The following is a 15,754-nucleotide window of genomic DNA, read 5'->3' on the forward strand; positions in this document are numbered from 1 at the left end:
TCCCCAACAGCTGTTTACCCAATTTAAATTAAACCATTTAAATCACGTGTAAAAAATATTTGGATCCATTTTTTCATGAGTGCTCATCATATATGATATATGGACATATGTACATACAAACATATAACACAAAACACAAGTGTGCACACATAATATAATACATACAACACATAACATAATAGTAAATGCCTTATAAATTTTTACAGGTGAAATCTCCATTGCAATGATTAAAAACTCTATAGTCAAAAAATAGTACTGATCAGCAAAACATTAACCTAGGTCTGTATGAGCTCAAAAAACAAAATAGAACTTCATGATGTGGGAAAGGGCAATAATAAAATAGATATTGAAAAAAGCATCCTGGTTCTGTCGCAGATGTAAGGGTAGCCAAACTGGAGTTCTGGATATCAGCTGTTATGGATTTGAGCCAAATCATCTTATTTTTGGTCTGTAGAAATCGCTTTAGTTAATCTCTCTGGAATCCAAATCGGCTGCTGTTCTCCCTGTGGAAACACAAAAACAGAGCCCCGACTCCAGACAATCACTGGGTCAGGACCTTTCCATTGTCCTGTTAGAATATCCTTCCAAAGTACCTTGGGCTTATGTACATTTTTTGGACGCATATGCCACAGCACTAAGTCCTTATGAATCCAAATTTAAAAAGTTTAGAGTAAAAAGGGTTATTTTAAGTTTATCTTTGGGGAATATATATCCCTTCCCAATTCCCTCTTTTTGCTTTAATAAGTACATTTTAATAGTTTGATGAGCTCTTTCAACTATGCCTTGTCCCTGTGGATTGTATGGGATTCCTGTTATATGAGTAATGCCAAATGTTGAGCAAAATTGTTTAAAAGAGTTAGAAGTGTAACCAGGGGCATTATCTGTTTTTAACTGTTTTGGAACACCCACAGAGGCAAAATTTTGTAAGCAATGAGCTATAATATCTTTAGTTTTTCCTCTGGCATGAAGGGAGCCCATCAAAAATCCAGAAGAAGTATCAACTGTAACATGCAAATATTTTAATTTTCCAAATTCTGGCAAGTGTGTGACATCCATCTGCCAAATATGGTTAGGTATCAATCCTCTAGGATTGACTCCAAGATTAACTTATGGTAAAAAGGTCACACAATTTTGACATTGTTTTATTATTTGTCTAGCTTGTTCCTTAGTTATTTTAAAACGCTTTTGTAAAGTATTAGCATTGACATGGAACCTTTTATGAAAATTCATAGCTTCTTCTATTGTAGAGAAAATATGTATGTCATGTGTAGTTTTATCTGCTAAATCATTCCCCAAACTAAGGGTTCAAGGCAATCCTGTATGTGCCCTGATATGTCCTATAAAGAATGGATCTTTTCTGTCCCAGATTAGACTTTGTATAGTGGAAAACAAAGAGAAAACAGTAGAGGAAGGGGAAATCCTACCAGCATCTTCAAGGGATACTATAGCATTAACTATATACTGACTATCGGAAAATAAATTAAATACAGAATCTTTAAACATCACAAAAGCTTGTAATACTGCATTAAGCTCTACCTTTTGAGCTGATTGTTTGGGTACTAAAAATGTAAAAGTTTGATCAGGTGTAACTATTGCTGCTGTACCATTATTTGACCCATCAGTGAATATATTTGGAGCATTCATGATAGGTGTTTTTCTTGTCATTTTTGGAAAAATTACAGGATGCGATGACCAAAAAGACAATAAAGGATTAGATGGTAAGTGGTTATCAAATGAAATATTAGATTTGCACATGATTATTGCCCAAGTATTTAACTCATTAGCTAACTCATCAATTTGATTCATACTATATGGACTAATAATTTTATTGGGAGAAATTCCAAACACTCCCTTGGCTGCTTTTATTCCTTTGAGTATTAATTGTCCTACAGCCTCAGGATACCTAGTAAGAAGAGTGTTAGGAGAATAAGATAAATGTATCCATAATAATGGACCTTCTTGCCAAAATACTCCTGTAGGAATATTTTTTGTTGGTAGTACAATAAATAATAAAGGCAAACTTATATCAATTCTATCCAAATGCATATTTTCCATATATGTTTCAATGATTTTTAATGCCTTTCTTGCTTCAGGCGTTAACATTTGGGGTGAATTTGGATCTGACGGACCTTTTAGGATATCAAATAGAGGTCCCAACTCTCCTGTTGGTATGCCTAGATAAGGCCTTATCCAATTTATGTCTCCTAATAACTTTTGAAAGTCGTTAAATGATTTGAGTTGATCTACTCGTATTTGAATTTTTGGTGGAAGGACCATGGTTGAGGATAATAGAACTCCTAAATAACTAATTGGAAAATTTAATTGTACTTTATCTATTGCTATCTCTAGATTATAATTTTTTAATAAGTTTGTAAGTGTGGCATAACATTCTACCAATGTGTTTTTATCTTTATGTGCTAATAATACATCATCCATATAGTGAAATATTTGTAGTTCATGATTTTGATTTCTAAGTGGCTGGGTTGCTTTGTTAACATAAATTTGACACATAGTTGGGCTGTTAGCCATCCCTTGAGGGAGTACTTTCCATTCATATCTCTGATCAGGACCTTCATGATTCAGTGCAGGGATAGTAAATGCAAAGCGTGGACTATCCTCAGGATGAATTGGAATTGAAAAAAAAAACAATCTTTAATATCTATAGCTAAAACATACTAGGTTTTTGGCAAGGCAGACAATTGAGGAATCCCTGATTGAGCAGGTCCCATAATAACCATCTCATTATTAATGGCTCTTAAATCTTGCAATAATCTCCATTTACCAGATTTCTTTTTAATGACAAAAATGGGAGTATTATAGGGAGATATGGAAGGTTGTATATGTCCCTCTGCTAATTGTTGTTTGACCATGTCATGGCCTGCTTGTATATTTTCTTTAGTCAGGAGCCACTGAGGAACCCATACTGGTCTTTCTGATTTCCAAGTAATTTTTATTGTCTCAGTGACCCCTTCTGAAAACCCAATCCATGTCTATTTATTCCTTGGTCTATTTGAATTGGTGCTGCTATACCTTGTTCTTGTTCTCCTAATCTTTTTTTCTTTCCTGAAACCTTATCTAGCCCTAATAGTTGGCGCACTTGGATTGATGTTATTTGTTAATGTTAGTCCTAATTGATCTAGGACATCTCATCCCCATAAATTTATAGGAAGATGATCCAATACATATGGCTGTATACTTCCTTCACATCCTTCAGGATCCTTCCAATCTAATACCATTGCACTTCTATGGGGGTTAGTCGCCACTCCTAGGCCTCGAAGCATTTGAGTGGCTTGTTGTAATGGCCAATGTTTTGGCCATTCTTGACGAGATATGATGCCAAGGTCTGCACCTGAATAAAGTAGCCCATTAAATTTCATAACCCACTTGAATCAAATGTATGAAATATGATATGTCAAGAGCTTTGTAATGTTTTGAACAACCAATAAAAAAATAAAACTAGATTTAACATAAAAAAATTCATGTCATTGAATATTTAGTTTTAGCATGGGGCGAGAATCTAAATTTAAAGACAGCATAGCCCAATCTACCCCTGTGGAGCCTAATCCCCTGGAACCTCTTTCTATACTACTACTGGAAAATTTATCATGTAGGCTTGGTATTATTAATAACTGTGCTATTCTATCTCCTGGTGAAATTACTGATATACCCTTTGGAGAACTAGCTATAATTTTTATTTCACCTTCATAATTGGGATCAATTACCCCAGGACTTATCATAAGTCCTTTTAGAGTAGAAGAACTGCGTCCTAACAATAAGCCTACTGTTCCTTGGGGAAGTGGTCCTTTTACTCCTGTGGGAATGATTTGAACTCCCATCTCTGGAGTTAGTACTGCTCTGGCGGAGGCGCAGATGTCCACCCCTGCGCTCCCTCTGGTTCGTCTGATGAGAGATCTGATGGATAATGTGTCCTGGGCACTACCCTGATGGTGTTGCTGGGTTCCTCCATGGTGTTTCTGGGTTCCTCCAGTGCCCCGTATATTTGTGGTCGTGGGCCCTGAAGCATTGGGCCCCCCTGTCCGTTTTTTGGCAATGGAGCCCGATGCCTTTCTCCATGATATCGTGGGTAAACACCTGGTCCTTGTCCGTTTTTTGATAATGGAGTACCCTCTATGGTGGTTTGAGAACGGCATTCATTAGCCCAATGTCTCCCTCTATGGCATCGTGGGCAAATACCTGGTATTCTACTCCTTTGATACCTAGCTTTATTAAACCCTCCTCCTATGGGGCAATTCCTTTTAAAATGTCCTGTTTGTTCACAATTGTAGTATGTTTTTGGCCTGGCATCTAAAGCCTGTTGTACTGCAGCTGCCAAGACTTGCCTTTGTTCATTAATGTCTCTACATAATTTAATATATGTGTTTAAATCTTCATGTTTCCATGGTCTAATGACCTCTCTGCACCAACGATTCACTTGAGCATAAGCCAGGTGTTTTAGTAATGGCATTGCTTGTTATGTATCCCCAAAAACTCTGGTAGCTGTTGAATAAGCCTATCTACAAATTCAGCGTAAGGTTCATTAGCTCCTTGAATTATCTTAGATAATTGACCTTATAAATCTCCATGTCCTTGTAAAGTCTTCCATGCCCGAACTGCATCTGCAGCAATTTGTGAATATATAGCATGATCATATCTAATTTGTTGCCGTTTACCCTCATAAGGTCCTTTTCCTAACAACATATCTAGATTTCTTTGAGGGTAACCGGCTGCTGCATTTCACCTAGCTGTCTCCATGCAAAATTCCTCATTGGCAACCTTCCATAACAAATATTGCCCTCCATTTAGCACAGCTTTACACATGCTAGCCCAGTCTGCTGGCGTCATGTCCAAGTTGGTAATGGATTCAACCATGCTTACAGTGAAGGGTGCTTGAGGACCATAGGTTGTTACAGCCTCCTTTAACTGCTTCACTGTTTTGAAATCTAAAGCATGGTGAATTCGCTGCCCTCTTGCCTGCTCAAGTACAGGGCATGCTAATCTTTGAGGTCCTGTCTCAGGATCCCATCTATCAACTACGGGGGTTGAGGGCCACTCAGCTGTATCCATAGGTGGAACTGTTGGTTGAATTACGCCCTCTGGTGATAGAACAGAGTTAGTAGTAGCATCCTGTTTTAGCTTCCCCCCTGATAGCTGTTTCTCCTCTAAGCTTTCTTCCTTTAAATTTTCTTCCTCTATCTGACTAGCTCGAGAGACCTTCTCTTTTGTTTGATCTAACATGTTTTCTACCATAGTCTGGACCTCTAACAATTTACTTAACACTCTTTCAGTTTGTTTTTTACTAATTTCTAATCTACTATAAAGATAACTCAATCCAACAAGATAACACAAAACAAAACCAAAACAGAATGAAACAAAAATGGAACAAAAAATCGTTGTATCAATTTTCCTATTTTCTTGACATGTGCATTTGTGGTCTATTTCTATCTCTTCCTCAGGGGTGAACAACTTCAAACCTTGAGCCAACCGTTTTTCCCAGTTTGCCTGAGAAAGTTCTAGGGATAGGCAGCTTGAAACAAAAACAAAACAAATCAAAACAAGAATACATTGTTTTTTGAAATGGTCACCCATTCTCTTGCCTTCCCTCAAGGGTGAGCAATTTCACTTACCTCTGAGCTTCAGGCATTCCCCGCACGGGACGCCAAATGCCGCAGTCTGGCTGGGCACAAATCACGAGCCACTGAAGCAAGTACAAACTTTATTTCTGAACTCCACCAGCACACTCCACACACGCTCTCCGGGAACTCTTCCGAACACCACTAGGCTCCTTCAGGAACCAACAACCGGAAAATCCCTCTTCCGGAAATCCCTCCTCCCGCACTTCCCCAATCAATGGGAACTCTCCGGGAATCCCCACGAGAACTCCAAAGTAGCGCGAGAACTCCAAAGTAGCAGGCCGAGGCGGACAGTAAAGGTCTAATATACAACCGAATCAATCCAGCATCATCTTAATGGCTTGCCTCTCAACCAATACTACTGGCAAAATGCCAGGGGCCATTGCGACTCGGCTGTGGCTCTCAGCATCAAGTCAACATTATGATGTGACCATTTATTGTCATTATCGCTGCTTATACAAATTAGAGAGATATGATGGGAGTGCACTATTTTATTATTTTTTTTAGATAAGGTGCTAAAGCTGCAGTACCCTGCTTTAGCACCTTATCTAAATAAAATAATAAACTGTGTACTCGTTAGTATTCAGGGTTTTAAAATATTCTGTTTGTGACATTAGTCTACATTTTTTTATGTATAGCTAGAGGATCACTTACTCCCACTGACATAAAGTACTCCATCTGTGAGTGTATCACAATATTTATCCATGCAATTGCTGATAAACATTTGAGTAGCGTTTACCGTTTGGGGTTTTTGGACAAAAACCAATTATGAAAATTCTCGTACCTCTCAGTTTTTGTTACCTTTAGCTCATTCTCCAAAACTTTTCTCAGAACCAACCTCATGCAGAAAACCTGATCTCCAAGACACTCTGTCTTGACTCAGAAGACATATTAAAGAACTTAGAGCACTTCTAGAATACACAATTTGGACCTGGGTACCCTTCTCTGGGAACTCACCTTCTGAGTTCTCCTTCATGTGCTAGTTCATGAAGGGCTTCTTCACTCTTCTAAGATCATTTATCAGAATGAAACTTATTTGTCAAATTAAAACAAGTCATCTGAAATTACATGGTTTCACAAAGGGAAAAGTACATCAAAGTGGGATTTCTGTGACTTTTTCTGTGATATTTGGGGGAGTTTTTAAAGGATGCCTAGACCATTCTGAGTCTTGACTGATCCCTGCAACATGACTGTTGTCATCACTTTTGGGAATCTTCAGCTGTGGATATTTCTCCAGCAAAGCAATTTAGCCCCGTGTTTTACTACTTAGTTTTATGCTAACACACACATCCTTCATATTCTCTCCCAGTCTAATAGATTTGTAAATGAACATTTACAAACAAGCAGCACTCCCTCTCTATCAGAAGCTGGGGATCTGGGTGTTAAATACTAAACCTTTGTCTCACCTACTCATACCAGATTATCTGGTGTCTACTCAGCTATAAAAGAGAAGGGGCACTACCTGGAAAACCATTAGAGGTCACATAGCACCCATTCATCCTTATTTTGGAAACTTATGCAAAAGGCAACTCAGGAGGAAAGGGCCAACCAGATGAGTTTGAATTACACATTCTGAGGGATCTTGGGCCTTGGTGATGTTCCTAACCAAGCCACCAATCTACATGCCATAAAATATTGCTAGCCTGGGAAATACAGGTGCCCCAAGAGGAAGACTCTACTATCTGGAGAATCTGCAGAAGTATCACAGGGACATTAGCTTAATTCCTTAAAAAGAGTTGGCACAGTCTGATATAGATTTAGAGATTTAAAATCAGGCTATTGTTTTGCTAGAACAGAAGAGCAGCTGATTTCTGGAAGTTGGCCTATTTATTGTACAGTAACTCTCCATTGCTTTCAGTTTCCATCTGAATTATGTTCATAGGCAATGCCACTTCAGGCAGCCTTGGATGACCTAGGGGGTTGTTTGTCGGGCCAGAAAAACCTTCTCACTGATTTTGAAACAAAATCAATGATGTGTTGAAACTTGTAAGGTCCCTTTGAAAGTAAGGGCAACTTTATCATACTGAAAATTAAAGCTCAAGTTGTTTTAACTTCCCAACTTCCTCAGGCTGAGAATGGAAACAGTGCCCCCCCCCCCACCCCACATGCTTTAAAGTTGCCTCGCTAAATTTGCATTCTATTACTATTACAATCTATTACTGCCTTTTGTCCCACTTTGCCGTCACTTCCCTAATAAAATCTTCCCTTGCCCTTGAATTTTTGAAGATGGCAATTTGAAATGAAAAGGTTTTCTCTGTCTTCCATCAAAGCTGGTCTTGAATAAAAACTCTTTTCCTGCCACTCTGCCTCCTGAGGTTTTGATGGAGTGAGGAAGGGTAAAGTCTTGCCTCTTGTCCTCACAGGGAACAGTTCTGCGAAGTAATACTGTGGGCAGTTTGGAGGGAAAAACAATTTGGAGGGAAAAACATGTTTAAGTGTTCCAGCATTTCCCATTATTGTTATTCCAGAACAAGTATATGATATTTACTCTTTCAAGTGTTTCTCCAAATAGCCAGTCATTTCATAGGCTAAATTTGTGGGGTTTTTATAAGCACTGATGGCCTGGCCAGGAACTATTACTTTTTTTAAAAAAAATATATTTAATTGTACATGGACACAATACCTTTATTTTTGTTTATTTAGTATATATATATATATATAGTGTGGGGGGTCGAACCCAGTGTCACACATGTGCTAGGTAAGCACTTTTTTTTTTTTTTACCATCTCCAATTCATTCTACCTGCTGCCCGCAGGGGGCGTTGTTGAAACACAAATCGAGTCACCATTCTTACAAGTTTTTAAAAAATGAATTCGTAAGTCTTCCATTACAGTTGGAATGAAGCCCAGTCTCCCTGCCAAGTACTGAAAGACCCTACCTAACTGGGCTCTTGCCTGTCCCTCTTCTCATCTCCCTTTGTCTCAGCTTTACCACCTGGCCCTTCCTTCAGGGCCAAACACATCAAGCTCTTTGTCACTGAGGACTTGGTACACAAACTCTTCCCTGCCTGGAATTCACATCCCTCATATCCATTCTAATTTTGTGCTTAGTGAAAATTCATCTTAATTCTTTTCCTGATGAAAAGGTCACCAACTGATTAGCCTCAGCTGGTTCTACACTTTCTTTCTACAACACCGACTCCTGGCACCCTGTGCTAATCCTTTGTAATTCTTATAAGATATTCAAATTCTAAATGTGGTGTAATTCACTTGATGTCTTATTTCTGAATTGAGACATACAAGAACACAAAAACTGTGATTGTTGCATAGCCATGTTTCTTCAGCACCTTCCAAAGGTTTCCCCTGTGCCAATAGGACATGGCCAGGTCAGTGTAGTAGCCTTTTTTCCTACTGACCAGATGCAATTATGATGAAAAGTAGTCACTTTGACCTCACTCTGGATCCCGTGTGAGTTTTTCTGTCTGCACTGTGAATGTATAAATCAAATCAGAACATGAACTCATAAAGGCCAGTTTTAGTTAGTCTTGAATTTCTGACTAGAATCATCTCCATCACCATCATTTTGTTAGCTTTTCATGTATTTTCTATGATTCCAAAGAGATGATGTCTCTAAAATATTCAGGTTTATTACAAAATCAACTTGTTTTAGGAATTTTGCTCAGATTTGTCCATATATGTACTAGAGTTTTAGATTTTATTCTTAGTTCAATTGTTTACTTAATATTCTGAATCAAAATGAGAGAAAAATTGTAAGTAATTTCTAATTTTGAAAATGTTTTGAACTGAAAACATGTGAATGCTTTCAACACAAAAAGTATTGAAAAATATTAATGAAACAGAGCACCTTTTATCATGTATTGATTAAGCTACAAAAAAGAGAGATCTGAGAAATACAGCAGGTACCAGATGTGGTGGCACATGCCTGGATTACCAGAAGTTTGGGAGGCTGAAGAAGGAGGGTTGCAAGGTGGAGGCCAGCCGCAGCAATTTAGCAAGGCCCTTAGAAATGTAGTGAGAGGTCCTATCTCAAAATAAAAAGAGAGGGCTGGTGATGTGGCTTATTCGTTAAATGCACCTGGATTGAATCCCTGATTACCGCCCCCACCACCAAAAAAAAGAAAAAAATACAGCAGAAATCTGAGGATTAGACCATGTTGCTTTGTCTTCTCCACAGAGAGGCAATTTAAAACATTTGACACCAGGGGATGTTTGGTGAAGTCTGGAGACATGTTTTGAGGTCATAGCTGGTTTGGTTACCACACAGGTACTGCTGGCATCAAGCAGTTAGTGGGCAAGCATGCTGCTAAACTTCCCACAGTGCACAGAAAAGCCTTCATGACAAAGCCCTATGTAGCCCAAAGTGTCCATCCTGGGGAGGCTGAGGAATGGAGGGCAATGAAGGAGGGCAACTCCTGCCACGTGGAGTGCAGAGGATTCCCAGAAGCATAGCACCGAGCAATTAGAAAGCAGCACAGGAAGCTATGCTCTATGAATTTCAGAAACGGACTAAACTAGTGAATAAACTCCAAGCGAGAGGCTTCTGGGATTCTAGTAATGTTCCATGCTTTGATCTTGGTGGATGTTTAATGATGTATCTGTAAACCCCAAGCATCTGTACAGCAAAGATCTGAGTACAGTTGTGTATGCACATTTGGTCTCAGTGACATGATTTTTTTCTTAAAAAGTTATGTAGTTGGGCTAGGGATGTGGCTCAAGTGATAGCGAGCTTGCCTGGCATGTGCGGGGCACTGGGTTCGATCCTCAGCACCACATAAAAAATAAAAAAAATGTTGTGTTCACCGAAAACTAAATATTAAAAAATTCTCTCTCTCTCTCTCTCTCTCTCTCTCTCTCTCTCTCTCTCTCTCTCTCTTAAAAAAAAGCTATGTAGTCCACAGAAATATACAGCTAGGAAAAATATGTTTAATAACATCTCACAGGGAAACTGTTTTGGGTCAAGGTTATACTTAGTGACGATGGATCAGACTTCATTCCAAGAACTATGTTTTCTACCACATGAACAAAGGAATCAAAATCATTCCCATCAACACAAAATATAAATGCGGATAACATTTCTATGAACTTGGGACAAACACATGTAAATACCTACTTTCCTACACACACACACACAAAACACACACACACACACACACATGCACTGAGAGCAAAGTTTCAGCCCATGAGAACAACAACATTCCTTTCTTCTGACTTAACTAAAATAGACACCTCTTCCTAAAAGAAGCACAACCTGAAATCCATATGCCTGATTAAAAATGAAATATAACTGTAGAGATACATTAATCCAACTTTGTTCATGTGCCAAAACAAAGATTGAAAGGTGTGCAAATAACAGTGAGGCACAGACCCAGCCCAGACCAGCAGAGACCAAATGGAAGATGAGCAGACAACAGATAACAGAAGTGAGAAATGTGGTATGAACCTGCAGACAATGCTCTTCAACACAGGCAGTTCAATACTTCCACAAGTTTTTTGATAAGACAAAGCAAAAATTTAATTTCTATCATGTTTAATTATGGTTGTACTCTTTGATGTTTTATATAGGTTTGTGGGCACTGTGCATTGTTTTCCTGCCAGAGGCATAAACATTCACCCCGACGCTTATATTGACTTGATAATGTTTTTTGAGTAAAAGTTGGTATAATTGGTATGAAAAGTTTCACTAGTTTCATTTTCAATTAAACTCACATCTTCTTTCCAATGACTTGATTATTTATTCCTATTACTATAAAATTATTTACCTACCATAAAGTTTAATTTTCCAAAATGCATAATGGTTCTAAAATTCAGTTCAAATAAGGCCAGTATTGTGTCTGAATACCAAGAAGTGTTTTGATCACTGACACATGCTGGTAAAAGTTTGTCATGGACAGTTCTTCCAACTCTAGGCGATCACCATGCTGGTTTCATTGGGAATCACTGCCTCCTTTTTAATTTTTTTTTTTTAGTTGTAGATGGGCACAATACCTTTATTTTATTTGTTTATTTTATTATGTGGTGCTGGGGATCGAACCCAGTGCCTCATGCATGCTAGCGAGTGCTCTATCATTGAGCCACAACGCTGGCCCAGGGACTCACTGCCTCTTAATAAAGCTCTGCAGAAAGTCTTAATGTTCACTTCCTTTTTTTAGATTGTAGATGAACACAATACCTTTATTTAATTAATTTATTTTATGTGGTGCTGAGGATTGAACCCAGTGCCTCACACATGCTAGGAAAGGGCACTACTTCTGAGGTACAACCCCCATGCTGTTCACTTCCTTTTGATTTCAGAAATAAGTCTGATCATTTTTCACAAAATATGGCATCTTGCCACCACCCTCAGCTACCTTAGCAGGTGGTAATCAGAATCCACATGAGCCTTTAGGGTCTTCTACTTTGTCAATATTATAGACACATACTATTTCCTCCTTTCCACTCTACTGCATCAGGGCATCTAGTTTTATCTAAATCTGAGAGAATTTGAGTAGGGCCAGTCCCCAAGAAACAAGTCTTTAAAAAAGCAGCCTGTAATCATGCTGTTCTATTCCACCCAACTAACTTGGGATCCTTAAACAAATTGATTCATACCTCTTCAGAACTTTGCAACTCAAGAAATCTGGAGAACGAGAGTTTTCCATACCTATGTGACTAGACTTCCTTCTTCCTCTGAGGGAGAAGGACAGAGAAGGCCACTAGGACCGTCACTGCTTGCTCACTCAGCCTGTACCTCACAGCAGAAGAGACCAGGGCCTTCCATCATCATGGGCTCTGGCTGTCAAAAAGCACTAAACAGAGAGGAGACTGGTCACCTTGGGCTTGAATAATGGTACAATATGACAATTCCAGGCCCATTCCCAGCTCATCTCATATTTGCGCTCAACTCTGTCACCACAGAATCCAAGTCTCTGTCATTCCACATATTTTACCCCTCTTCAGCTCATCACATTGCCTGCACCTGTGCTGGTCTTCTACACTTCTCCATCTTTACGAATGCCTTTTCTGTCCTTCTAGAAACATTCATAATTTCAGAACTAGACATGATGTAGGTCTCTCTCTCTCTCTCTCTCTCTCTCTCTCTCTCTCTCTCTCTCTTTTGCTTTCTCCCACCCCAACTATTTTTCCTCTTTGCCTTTTAAAATATCTATATCAGTTTTGACATCCATTATGCCTTATCATTGACAACCTCAGCAAAACCCATTCTTTTCTTTTCTCAAAATTGTGAATGTATTCAATACCTGTCTTCTTCTTTTTTTTAACTCCACTCTTGTCGTCATTTGCAGTGACTTCAACATGACCACCCCAATATGCTGACTTCTCAATTCCTTCCCTTCCAAAAATATTTTCCTCCACTAAAGTGAAACACCCTGTATTCACATTGTGTTGGTTAGTTTGATGTCTTCAGTTGGCAGGGTCACAGTCACCCATATGTTTGATGAAACATTTTCCTGTGTGTTTCAGTGAGGGCATTCTGTAGGAGATTAACATTTACACTAAGAGACTACCAATAATTCAAACTATTCCCCATTTGTGAATGTGAGTGTTCCCTAACCTGTTTGTTAAAATCTTAATAGAAGGAGAATACTAACTTCTTCAACAAACAGAGAATTTTCCATCAACCTGCCTTTGAACTTCTCCTGCAACATTGACTCTTTTTTTAAGAGAGAGAGAGAGAGAGACAGAGAGAGAGAGAGAGAATTATTTTTTAATATTTATTTTTTAGTTTTTGGCAGACACAACATCTTTGTTTGTATGTGGTGCTGAGGATCGAACCCGGGCCGCACGCATGCCAGGCGAGTGCGCTACCGCCTGAGCCACATCCCCAGCCCAACATTGACTCTTTCTGGTTCCATCATGGACCACATGCAGACTAGAAGTGGAAAAATGGCTCTCCTGGGTCTCTAATATGCTGGCTCACCTGGTGACTTTGGACTTGCCACTCTCAATAATTGCATGGGCTAATTTCATAGATTAGGGCTCTTTTCACACAGATACACATTTGTTTGCTTCATTTTCTCCATGACTAATACACATGGCTCCATTTTAAAATTACAAATAGAATTATCACACTGAATGCCTCTCACATTTCTATTTTCTTCTCCATTCATCTTATATTCTATGGTCCTGACACATATTGTCTCCTAAAAATAAAAAAAAAAAGCAAAATCAACTCTATTTTGAGCCTTTCCTTCAGACTGTCTGAAGAAGAAAGGTGGCAGGCTTCGAGGGAATTGGTCTCTTCTTTTTCCACGTTTTCTGACTGCCAGAAGACTCTCTGCTCTCCAGAGCCTTCCTATGGGGTTGGTGAAGCCATTACTGAGTCTACATCAGGACTGAATGCCTCTTCTTCACAGTGCCATCTTTTATACCCTTGCATGAGTGTTCATCTCAGAAGTTTTTATTAGGGAGCCCTAATAAAAACCTTAAATGCAAATGTGAATCTCATGATCTGCTTCCTGGGGAATCCAATCAGCAGTTGATTTTATCAGGAGAGGTCTGAAATCTAAGATGCTAAGATGAGATTCTGGGTCTAGATCATGGGCTGTCAGGATGCAGGAACCCCAGTGGTGCTAGGTGTGGCCTGCGTGGACTTGGCATGATGCATCTGTTGCTAATATTTTCACTGCTGCTGTCTCTTACTAGAATCTCACCCAAATTCCCCTTTCCAAGCCACTGAACCCATAACTCCACTTCTAGGAGTTTCATTGGTGGGGCTCAGAGCTGCCCCTTCCTCCAGAGAAATTCCCTTGACTAAATGGGAGCTGCTCTGCCAGGAGCTTACCCAGCCTCTCCCTACTGGACAGCCCTCAGATTCTGACTGACTGATGTGGGTACAGATGTCCAGCTCCTTTGCCTTAAGGAAGGGCTAATTCAGGCGCTATTTGGGCTACAGAGGGTCCCAAGGGATCAGGCATAAGGTAATTTCACCTGAGACACAATCTTTTTTGGTTTTGTTTTTATTTTCCTGCTCTCTCCTGTCTCCCTTAGGCACCCTCAACAAATCACTTGGACAAGAATCTGTTCCTGAGGCTTTGCCTCTAGAGAATCTGACAAAAGGCACTACCAATCCTGCTTTGTGGTTTATACATGTAAACTTTATATGAAGGTTCCAAGTGTGCTTATAAAGAATGAATACTTTACTGTTGTTGGGTGCCATGTACTACATTACTACATTAGGCCACACTTGTTATCATGATTTTCAAAGTATTCTAACTTTACTGATATTTTTGATCTGTTATTCTTTGTCTGAATTACTGAAATATATGAAGATAACTTTTACATCTCTCTGTATGGAAATTTTAACTTTCCCTGTTCTTGAATTAATTATAATTGGCCATATTCATCCTTGAATCATCAACTTCAAAGTTATTCACCTTTATTCTCCTCCAAAATAAGTCAAGGACTTACTTCAAAATATTTATCCACTCATCAGGGACAAAAATAACAAAATATAAAAACCAAAGGCCTGTCCCCAGTGAATGTACTTCCTCTAGCCACTATCTACCTGCCCGCAGTTACTACCCAGTACAATAGTCCTTACAAAGTATTAATACTTCACTGGTTGGGTTTTAGATCTCATAATCCAATCACTTCACCTCTGAATATTCCTGCATTAACACAGGAGCTTTGGGGAGACCCCTTATATCCAAAACATAAGAGACCCCATTCCCCATCTTCAGAATTCTCACTGGACAAGCCCAGCAGCTCATTACTATACCTGTGTCTGCTTGGATTCTGCTCATTTCAGGCCAACACCTGGCCTCCATGTGTCATTCTCCATCAAGAGGTCCAGTTGTGAAAAGTCACTGTCCCCTCTGCCCTACCACTATAGAGAGCTCCACTGAGTTTGCAAAGATGCCAAGATTCTTCACTCATGCACATTCTTTTTTTCCCCTTTTTGGGGGAGGTGGGTAGGTACGGGGGGATGAACCTGGGAGTGCTCTACCACTGAGTCACATCCCATCCAGTTTTTATTTTTTATTTTGAGATAGGGTCTCACTAAGTTGCTTACAGCATCAATAAGTTGTTGAGGCTGGCTTTGAACTCACGATCTTCCTGCCTCAGCCTCCCCAGCTGCTGTGATTACAAGTGTGTATCACTGCGCCAAGCCCATGTACATTCTTAACATGTGTTCATTGTGCTTTTAACAACTTAAAATTAATTCAGA

At 39.3% G+C, this 15,754-nt stretch overlaps 1 pseudogene; it reads left to right on the forward strand.

Annotated features, from left to right (window-relative positions):
• LOC124091910 (guanylate-binding protein 3-like) overlaps window positions 1-15,754 on the forward strand; it is a 139,534-nt pseudogene that overhangs the window by 60,287 nt on the left and 63,493 nt on the right.

This window comes from Marmota monax, unplaced genomic scaffold, assembly GCF_021218885.2.
Source record: "Marmota monax isolate L192 unplaced genomic scaffold, Marmota_monax_Labrador192_F-V1.1 WCK01_AAM20220418_F8-fsc00046, whole genome shotgun sequence".
Classification (NCBI taxonomy): domain Eukaryota; kingdom Metazoa; phylum Chordata; class Mammalia; order Rodentia; family Sciuridae; genus Marmota; species Marmota monax.